Here is a 10,603-nt window from a genome sequence, read left to right as displayed (position 1 = left end):
TTGAACCTTCAGACAGCCTGAGGACTGAAATCTTAAAAGTTTCTCAGTACTTCTCTGTTAGTTTGAACTTTCTGGTTAACAGAAGCCTTAAAACTTGTGACCATGTGTCTTGATTTCACATTTAGACCATCAATCTGAGTTCTTCTCAGACCTTCACCTGTGGGTTTTTTAGAAATCCTCAAACTTTGATTCTCTTCACTGAACAGTAAAGTTTGTGGAGATAAGAAGGTAACATTAGTTTGATCGATGCCTTCAACTACTAGTAGACTTTATCTGGAAAGCAGTTTTCTTAAATGAGTTCTTAGTAAATCTGTCCACAATCAAACCAAGAACATAGAAAGAGTAAATGTTTGAAGAAACAACTTGATGTTTTCATTTCAGTCTAGAAAACACTTTAATACCTTTATCTGTTTTTGCTCCTTTTGATCGTTTTATTGTCTCTTCTGTTTAATTTGATCTTCTAAAGTTTAACTGGTGTCTTTTGAAATGTTTTGTCTTTAGTTTGATTCTTCTTAAATGTTTAGTTTTGCTCTTTTCTCACCTTTTATTCTTTTCTAATCTCTGATTTGATTTCCAAATGTTTTGTCTTTTTAATGTTTGTTTTTTCAAATGTTTTATCGACTTGTTTGAAAAATTTCCTTTTTTTCCCCAATGTTTAATTGTTCGATTAAATCTTTAAGGTTTTTCTTTTTAAATGTTTTACCACCTTTAATGTTTAATTTTCTTTTTAAATGCTTCATTGTTTTCTGTTTAATTCCTATTTAAAGTTTTATTGTCTTTAAGATTTAATTTTCTAATTAAACATTTATTTTTTAAATTAAATGTTTTGTCTTTTTAAAGGTTTAATAATCTAATTAAATGTTTAGTATTTTTTAAAAATGTTTAATATTCTTCTTGTTTAATTGTATTTTTTAAATGTTTAATTATCTAAAATATTTCATCTTTAATGTTTAATATTTTGTTTAATAAATTTTGTTTAATTTCATAATTACATGTTTTGTATCTTCTGTTTAATTATCTAATTAAATATTTTGTCTGTTTAATATCATTTAATTGTATTTGATATTTAATTTTCTTTTTGAAAGTTTTATTGTATTAAATGTTTTTTTTCCTTTGATTTAATTGCTTTTTTAAAAATGTAGTTTATTTGTTTAATCTTTTTTTCGGTCAAGATTTTAATCCCAACCTTAACAATGAAACAAACTCTTAAATCACATTGAAAATACTTCTGTTGTCACAATCATGAGTTGGTCAATTATTCAATTTATCAATTCAACTTTATTTGTTTAGCACCTTTCACACAGATGACAAAACTAAACAAGCAAAGAGAAAAAACTATGATAAAACTATGATTAAAACTCAAAAACATATTTAAAAACAAAAAAGATTTAACACTGTAATAAAATCTGTTGTGTCCAGGGGATGGATGGAGTTTATTGAAGTCTTCTTGGGCTCACATGGTAAATCATTTAAAATATAAACTTGATATTCAGTCTAAGGAAACTGGAAACTGCAGAGCGACTGAAGAACCAACAATATCTCCCGTTTTCTCCTTTACTGAGTCGACTCTTCTTGTGCTTTCAGACCAAAGAACTACAGACTCATCACAACCTGCTCAAACTCTTGGTACAGGACCTCACCACACGGGTCAAGAAGGTTTCTGTCTCATTTCTAATCTGAAGCTCACCTTCTCCTGCTCAAACTGCTGACAAATGTTTCTGCTGCTCTAATGTCTGGTCTCCAGAACTTCCTAAAAACTCTCAAAGTCTCTTCTGCTGCAGGTTGCTTTGTAGAACTGTTCCAGAAAACCTCACTAAACCACATGAAGGGGCCTCAAGATAGTCATCCAAATGAAACCGTACAAAAAGCAAACTAGCACAACCCAAACACTAAAGTCTCCTGCAGCCTACTAGAGAACCTCTGAGAACAGAGAATCAGGACAGGAACTCTTACCTTCTGGACAACCAACGCTGGTTCACAAACAAGAATACAGAATGTGTCTGACCAAAAACCTCTAAAGACTCACTACAGCCAAGATAAAGACACAACTCAGCTGTACCAAATCCACTAATCACTGCACACATTAGTACCATGTGCTAACTGTGTCTAAAGAACCACATTTACCAAGACAACTATCCAGTACAAAGCCCTAAAACACACCAAGAAACACATTAAAGACGATTTTACTGCTGGAAGCTGCAAGCCAACACCTAAAGAACAAACTCAAGCAATGGAGCCAAACCCAGTTCAGTGGTGGAGAAAAGCAGAGGAAATGTTTGACTGTTGCCAAATAAAGCAGGAAGACACTGAGCTGCTCAGGTGTTTCTGATAACACCAAGCAGCCACCTGGACAGCCAATAGGAACACAGCTTACTGGAAGTCCAGAGGGCTGGGTTAGTGAAGGAAATGTAGTTTAAAGTTGAAGCAGAAAGTTAACAAAGAAAGTTGAAAACCACCTTCTGATACCTGAAATCTCTGAGTTTTCACACAAAGAACACCTGAACATGTCAAACTGGTTACATAGTAGAACCATCATTGTAAAAACATCATAGTATGGTGTGTTGCTCAAAAAACATTAGGACCCGGCTGTCTAGGGTCACCGAGGAACAACACAAAAACAGGACAAACGCTGGTTTCCAGGGGGTTAGGCAGGTATTTATTTGAAAGAGTAAGTTTACAACAACACAACATGTGAGCAGAAAAATCACAAAGTCTGTCTTTAGTTCAGCTGAAAATACTAGTTTTTGTCTTTATTGACCAAACTTTTCAGGAAGTAGATGAAGGATAATTAAAGCTCTCATGTAGAAGTCCAACTTATTTTGGATCCTTGTGGAGAGTTTAATCTTAGAGTTTGTACAGCTGTTGAGTTTTTAGAGTCACATGGATTGTTTTGGCATTTAATAACCGAGTCCTGAAATAAAATTACAGTTGTGGATTTCTGTCATTTAGTCTGGACTAAACAAATAACAGCAGCATAAATCTCAAACGTCATTATGAGGAGTCTGGATTGAGGTTTCTCACTTGATAAAGATCAAAACATGAAATTTAGGTTGGTTTCAGGAAGTATTCCACCTACAAGGTCCTCACACATCGACCTTAAAGGAACATTCCACCAAAAATCCTTGGACATGCACCTAAAATGTTGGTTTAACTGAGTATTCCATCCAAAATCCTAGACCAAAAAATCTTGGTGTAAAGGAGTATTCCACCTTAAATGTAGACCTAAAGGATGGTTTGGAGTAATATTCTACTCTAAAATCTTCTAATTTAGACCTAAAAGGTTTATCTGATGGTATATTCTACCCAACATCCTGGAACATTTACCTAAAAGGTTGGTTTAATGGTATATTCCCAGAAAAACCCTTGAACATTAGGCTTAATGGTATATTCCACCCAAAATACTTGTACATATACCAAGAAATCAGTGTAAAGGAAATGTAGACCTAAAAGGATTGTTTAAAGGAATATTTAAATGATTATTTTCAATATTTAATAATCTGTTGTCAGTCAGAACCCTGGCAAACTTAGTTTCATCAGTTTTTTAGTGGAAGTCACAAATAAAGGAGCTCTTGGTTTTTCCCGGCGTTAGTGAGTCAAAAGCTGCTGTTTCAACACAGACACGTTCACTTACATCCACAAACCTCTCAGCACTCAAACATCCACAGACAGGAGGCCGGCTGGACCGAGGCTCGGCGGCGTCCTCAGACCCACGAGTCGGGGAGTTGGTGAACTTGTTGGTCTGGTTTGAAGGCCTCCGTGTGGTCCAGTAGAAGTCCACGTAGTCTGTGTTGGCTTTGAACTGCAGCGACTGGCCACCATCAGGTGGACCAGCTCGTCCTTGTAGGGCTCCTCCTGTAGCCTTGAGGGAACCACAGGAACATTCAGTAGCTGTTGGAGTTCTTCCTGTCAGGCTCGTGGTAGAACGGCTCTGAAGAATCTTGTACTTGTCTTATCTGGAACAATCTAACAGCCTAAACTGTTAACAGCAGTGTAAAGAAGCAAACACACAGGCATAGATTAGGACTCAAACTAGATTTATTTTAGAAAACAAATCAGCTTAGAGGCATTTGTTCACACGTGGCTGAATAGGAGGCCGTCCAATCAGATTGGAGGTCTTCACTCTGTAGGTTGTTTGTTGGGTGAGACTCTTGGACCTCCATCAGCTGACGTGGATGTTTGATGGTCTTCCTCTCTAGTGCCAGATGATTCATCCATGAATTCAGCAGCTACAGACTGAAATGAAGCTCATGCTGCCGTTATTGAATTCCTGTTCCAGATCAAATGTTCAGATCTCACCTTGAATGCAGCGGTCTGCTGTCTGATAGTTTTTCCTCATTGTAGTCTTCAATAAAGTCTTTTTCCTCATGTAAGGATGTGGTGAGACTCTTTCTCAGTCACTGCAGACGTCCCTCATTGTGCATCTCCTGAGAAGAAACAGAAAAACTGATCACTGCTTCAGCATCACAAACACTCTCCAGCATTGAGAGTGTTTCAGGAATTCAGTCAGTGTTGTGAACTTTGAAGGAGCAGAAACTTTACAGCTGCCAAAGATATGAGCTCCAATTCTGGATGTTTTAGGAAATGAAGTTCATCAAATGAACACTTGATTTTTGCTGATAACCCTCATTAAATTACTGAAGAAATTTAACATAAAAACCTGTAAACTCTATATATATCTATATTTCCTTTTTGGTCCATCCCAAGGACAAAATTCCAAGGGAGAAACAGAGCAATGTGGTGTACGCAGTGCAGTGCAATGAGGAATGCTCTGACCTGTACATTGGAGAGACTAAGCAGCCATTACACAAGCGCATGGCACAACACAGGAGGGCCACGACCACAGGCCAGGACTCAGCAGTCCACCTCCACCTCAAGGAGAAGGGGCACTCCTTTGATGACCACAAGGTGCGCATTCTAGCCAGAGAGGACAGATGGTTTGAGAGAGGGGTAAAAGAAGCCATTCATGTCAAACTAGAACGGCCATCTTTGAACAGAGGAGGGGGCCTCAGACACCACTTGTCTCCCACTTACAACGCCGTTCTTAGAGCCCTCCCAAGGAGGTGCAGCCATCTGTCCCACTTGCAGTCAGGTGACCCCCAACCACCCTCCTAGAGGGCTGGGAGGGGTAACGACCGCCCATCAAAGGCTAACGACTCACATTAACACCTAACGAGTCTGTTGGTTGCGGGTCTTTGTCCACTTGTTTTTGCCACCACCCTCCTGGTGGATAAATATCTGGTACTCCCCACCAGGCTTTCAGAACTGAAGAAGCCTCTTGGATGAGAGGTGAAACGTTTTCGACTCACACGAGGTTAGTCCAGTTGCCATAACTTATGCTTGCTTGAGACATAAATCATGATATTCTAGAGTCTTAACTGGAATATTTCTAACATTAATCTTTTTGTATTGTGCTGATAAACAACAATAACCCAACTTTCAGATAATATTTGTTGTCTGTGATTGAGACTAAATTCCTCCACATTCTGGAACTGGACTGCATTTCCCAAAATGGAAACATGGACAGAATTTAACACTCATGTATCCATGGCAACGCTAACGTTTCTGCTTCTTACCAAAGTTCACAACACAAGTAAAGATTTTAATATAAAACTTCAGGGATGACTGCTAACCATAAGTATTCTGATCAATACTTCATGATCAATATCAGGACAGATGTTACAACTCCAGCTGTTCCATTAGACTGCAGTTATTCACAGAGGAATTAAAACATCACATTCCTCATAAAAACTAGATGGGACTTTTATTAAATAAAGTCTTGGTGAATAAACAGTGTAAAAAGTGCAAAGCAGCTCCATTAAATCAGGAGATGTGAGACTTCCACAGCATGGATCACCATCTGCTGTGTTGATTCATAGCTGAATGTCAGAATGAACTGAGATAGAAAAGCTGCTTTGAGCTGCAACATTACGGTCTGACAATCCAACACCATCACAGTTTGCATCTGGTTGTTTTGCTTCAACATGCTGTGAAGTTCAGTTTTTACCTGAATCAATACAGAGATTCTATTTCCAACTAAGGCTGAAATAAAAATTAGAATGTTATGAGGTTATTAATGCAACTAAATCCTTTCAGATGGAAGGATTTACTTCTAAGTTCTAATTCAAGTTTCAGTTGGAGCACATTGCATTCACAAAGAAAAACAGTGAAACCTTCATAGCAACATTTAATAAACCTAAAGCTTCCCTGTTGGCTCATTGGTAGAGTTTGTTACTGAGCATCTGAACCTTAAATCCAGTGAGACGACCATCTTCAGTCGAGGCCAGTCAGAGAACTTCAAGACCTTCCATCAGCTGGACCAGATGTGGCATCATCTCCCTCTGAACATCTGGATGACAGGAGAAAAGACAGAAATCAAACACAGATCACAGAAATACAATTTATTCACTTTCATCATTTTCTAAAAGTAGCATGAACTTTATTAAAACTTGACATCAGCAATGAAAGTAAATGTTTTTATCTCGTGTTGAAGCTAAATTTAAAGTCAATTTTAATGACAGTTTATCCTGAGAGGAGTGAGAATGGAGCTTTTCTTTCCTTTTTAGAATATTCCCTCAAAATATTCTGTTTATTATTGGCTTTAGAAGCATTTTTCTTTACTTATTTATTTTTAGATACCTCAGACTGATACACTTTGCTGGTTTGCAGATAATTTCATGTACAATGACAATAAAGATCTTCTATTATAACATATTTTGCTAAAACAAGAACTGCAAACCTTCTCAACCATCTCTCAGTCTGCAAAATTCCAACTGCAACAAAGAATTATCTGATGTAGTTCTTATTATAATCTTTACTGAACCAGCCCTGGAATTAATAAAAATTTGTATATGGATATGATTTTCTCTGATGGGACCACTAAAACTGCATACAATAAAGTAAATCTCTTCTGCACTGCACACATACTACACTTTTGTATAACTCTGGATGTCAGAGTAAAGGCAGACAGATCCACTGATCAGCCACAACATTCTGACCACTGACAGCTGAAGAGAACAACATCCATCATCATCTTCTAATCCAACGTTCTGCTGGGAAACCTTGACGTTCATGTGGATGTTTGACATGTACCACCACCTAAACACTGCAGGACAAACAACCCCCTAGTCTCCATGGCAACAGCAGTCCTTGATGCCAGCTGCCTCCCTCAGCAGGAAGAACTAAAACTGCTCAGGAGTGGTCCGAGGAACACGACAGAGCTAAGCTGTTCACCTGGGTTCCACACTCCCCACATCCAGATCTGATTGAGCATCTGTGGGATGGTCCAGGATCAGCCTGGTCTAGGTAGGACCCACCCTGCAACCCACAGGATCCACAGGACATCCCCAGAGGTTCTGATGAACCACTGGGTCAGAGGAGTTTTAGCAGCATAAAGGGACCAACACAGTATTAGTCAGGTGGTCAGAATGTTATACTGTTATATTGTCATGCTGATTATATGATCAGTAAATGTTACCATCAATTATAACGTCCACATTGATCAGGAAAAAAAAACAAACCATCAGTTCATTCAGAAACTGTGGGGTTAAACCTAAAAACACAGACCTCAACAGCAGTTTGTTTCAAAGCAGAACACCAGCTGGTTTTCACTAAAGAAGCTTTAAGAGCAACAATTAAATGACAGTTTTGTTCTCATTAAGTTCACAGAGTCAGAGTCAGCCAAAATAATGTACACACATCAGGAAAAAAAACTTTTATAAATATTTCATTTGTATAAGTACTTCTACACATATAGATTCCTCTTTCTAAGTTTGAGCAAATCACGATAACTGTGTGTCCTGTTGTACGATGTTTTCCCAACAGATGGCGCTACCCTCATGAATGGAGCATCAACAAGTGACGTCTACAACACAACAGAAATGTCTGGAAGCCAGTGGCCACCACTTTGAGCACCTCTTGTAATTGTAGAGGCCAAAGATAACTTTTATTAGTCTGGTTATGTCTGAATAAATTTGGTATTGATGTATTTATGCAAGTTTTTCTTTTCCTGATGTGTGTAAACATTATTTTGGCTGACTCTGTATGATGGGTTTCTGACAGGTCACCAGGCAACATCTTTTTATAATAATGACAAACATACCTGCATTCTACAGGAGTGATTTTCCTCGTGTGCAGGTAAAGATGTGTGAGGAGCTTAGAGATGACAGGAGCAGGAGTCATCCTCACTAATTCAGCTTCCACCTAGAAACAAAAAGACCACAGACAAAAACACAGATATACTCTCAAACGTTCAACCTCACAGCCTCAAAATATCTGTTTAGGAAGTGTTGTGTTTCTAAATTCTGCTGAAAGCATTGACAGACATTCTCTTACAAGGTTGTGTAAAAAGCAGCCTGTCCTCTGAGCTACTAAGAAATTTCCTGAACAAAGTTTCTACGTGTAAATCAGTTAAAAAAAAACTAAAGCCTCAGTCAGACATAACAGGTATCACAAATTATAAACAACTTTCTTTGTTAACTCAGACTTTCTGCTTCAACCTCACATAAAAAGGGGAGTTTAACTCATCTGGTGATTGAAAATGAACGACTTGTGCAGTTCTAGATCCAAAAGTAGAATGTTTCAACTCATGTTTTACTACAAATACATACAGTAATAAATAAATACAATGGCTGGTTGTTAGTTTATTCACTATTAATGTCATTTTATATACTGGATTGAACTTGAGCAGTGGAAGAGAGAAGGAATTTAATGAAATTATAGAGATTCAGAGAGGTAATGTTGCGCAATGTTAAGTTAAGCGCGGTTTAATTCAAACCAGCTGAATGTTAAACTTCAGTGCAGCTGAACAGGTTTCAGTTAACCTTAAAGTAAAATAACTTTTTTAAAAGCTAAAATACACAGCAGAGAAATACAGGTTGAGAAGGTCAGTCTATTAATGACGGACAGCTGCAGCAGCAACTAACACAGGTGTTCAGCGGTAAGTTAGCCACCTGTGTTGATTAGCCCGCTAGCTAACTTAGCCGCTTAGCTAGCTAACGCGTCCGGACCAACTGCTCAAACACGACAAAACACAACTCTTCACAAGTCGCTGACTTAACGTACAACAAAACAACGCTACTGGTTAGAAGTATTTATCTTCTTACTGTGTTTTACTCCAAAAACAAGATCAACAGCAGCCAGAGATGCTACCAGACGTGCCGACCATAGATACATGGAAGACTAGATACGCTAGCGCTCTGTCTTCTATATTATCTATGGTCTGACCAATCACTGCTCTCTGGCTCTCAGTCAGTCTGACCAATCACTGCTCTCTGGCTCCGCCCTCTGAGAATCTTGTTGTCGTTTGGCTCCACACTTGCTGATGACCACTTCCGGTCTCAGAAAATGAAAAAACGGGCATTTTTTCGTTTCTGTCTCTTACCGATTTTACTTTCTTGTTATTCTAAATATAAAATTAAAATCAAAGCATTTTAAAAAAATCGTATATCCCTTTTTGATCATGAAAAGGAAAAACGCCTTGTATTTCAATTTTAATTTTTGTATTTAAAAACGAAAATCAAATAACCACTCGTTTTTTGTTTTTCAATACCCGTTGTTTCAGAACGGAAAATCCAATTACCAGATCCGTACACGGACCCACCACACACACCTTTGACACACTTCCACACATTAGTTGAGGAGCCGCGAAAACCTGGTCGCACCAAACTATTTTACATCTGGCGTGAAGCTCTCCAGCAAACTACAGCGTCGGATGAAGAGTCCAGCCACTGGTCTGGCCCGGATTCTACCACCAGCGCGGATGAAGCCGATCTTATCGAAGGAATTGATCATTCCAGTGACATGTAAGTCTGTATTCGTGAGAAGTTGTTTGTTTTGAGTTGGAGAAAAGTAAAGAAAGTATAATATACATGTAACGCCGCCGAAAGCATTCCGCGCAAAATACGCATCATTTTTACAAGTCATGTGCTGCGCACAGCTAACGTACCACGTAACTTTTTCTGTGTGCAGCATTTACAATGTTGGGAAGGAGGAGGAGGAGGAAGAGGAGAGAATGGAGGTCTCCTGCTGTCCTGGTACCCCAGCGAGAGGTAGAGGGACAGACCGTCCTCCAGCCAGGAGACGCTGCAGCAGCCGCTCCACCAGCGAGCGCTCCGGGCCAGAGGCGCTCCCTACAGCTGGCTGGAAAACTGAGAAGGAACCTGACAGCTTACCTTCTCTGCCACATTTCCTGCCGAAAAGGAGGCCAGGTGTCCAGCCACCTCCGTCAGAATATGTGGACAGCCCTTCTCCATTAGACCTGTCCAAGTACTTGGACCAGGAGACCATCAAAATACTGTTTCTGATTCAACTCAGTAAAAACGATTTTCTTTTATTTTCAAATGCACTTTTTATGGTCTGACCATGGTTTTGTACATAAAATATGTGTGTTCATAAGTATCTGGCACACTTAGAAATTTGATTGCACTATTGTAAATAATTTGTTTTGATGTTGATGTTGTCTCTGCAAATTTTGCAGTTTTGTTTATTTTCGTTTTTTTTACAGGTTACAAAATTGACCATATCTCAAAAAGCAAATTATGTACAGACTCCAAATAAATTTCCTGTGGTTCCAAAGGATATTGTGCAGTGTTTTTACATTTACAAA

At 38.5% G+C, this 10,603-nt stretch overlaps 1 long non-coding RNA gene across 3 annotated transcripts; it reads right to left on the bottom strand.

Annotated features, from left to right (window-relative positions):
* Positions 1-4,017: 4,017 nt before the first annotated feature.
* LOC129347692 (uncharacterized) lies at positions 4,018-10,072 on the bottom strand. 3 transcript variants are annotated; one of them, XR_008599906.1, is made up of 3 exons: positions 7,231-8,048; positions 6,246-6,346; positions 4,018-4,424 (listed from the first exon to the last, which is right to left on the bottom strand). It is a non-coding gene; the product is annotated as an uncharacterized LOC129347692 (long non-coding RNA). The 3 variants fall into 3 exon arrangements; XR_008599907.1 differs by having other exon boundaries at positions 4,774-6,346; positions 7,231-7,991; XR_008599908.1 differs by lacking the exons at positions 4,018-4,424; positions 7,231-8,048 and adding exons at positions 8,099-8,199; positions 9,944-10,072 and having other exon boundaries at positions 4,435-6,346.
* Between the last annotated feature and the right edge of the window lie 531 nt (positions 10,073-10,603).

Source organism: Amphiprion ocellaris, chromosome 20 (assembly GCF_022539595.1).
Source record: "Amphiprion ocellaris isolate individual 3 ecotype Okinawa chromosome 20, ASM2253959v1, whole genome shotgun sequence".
Lineage (NCBI taxonomy): Eukaryota > Metazoa > Chordata > Actinopteri > Pomacentridae > Amphiprion > Amphiprion ocellaris.
The sequence above is the reverse complement of the archived record's forward strand: the minus strand, read 5'-3'. Positions and strand labels throughout refer to the sequence as shown.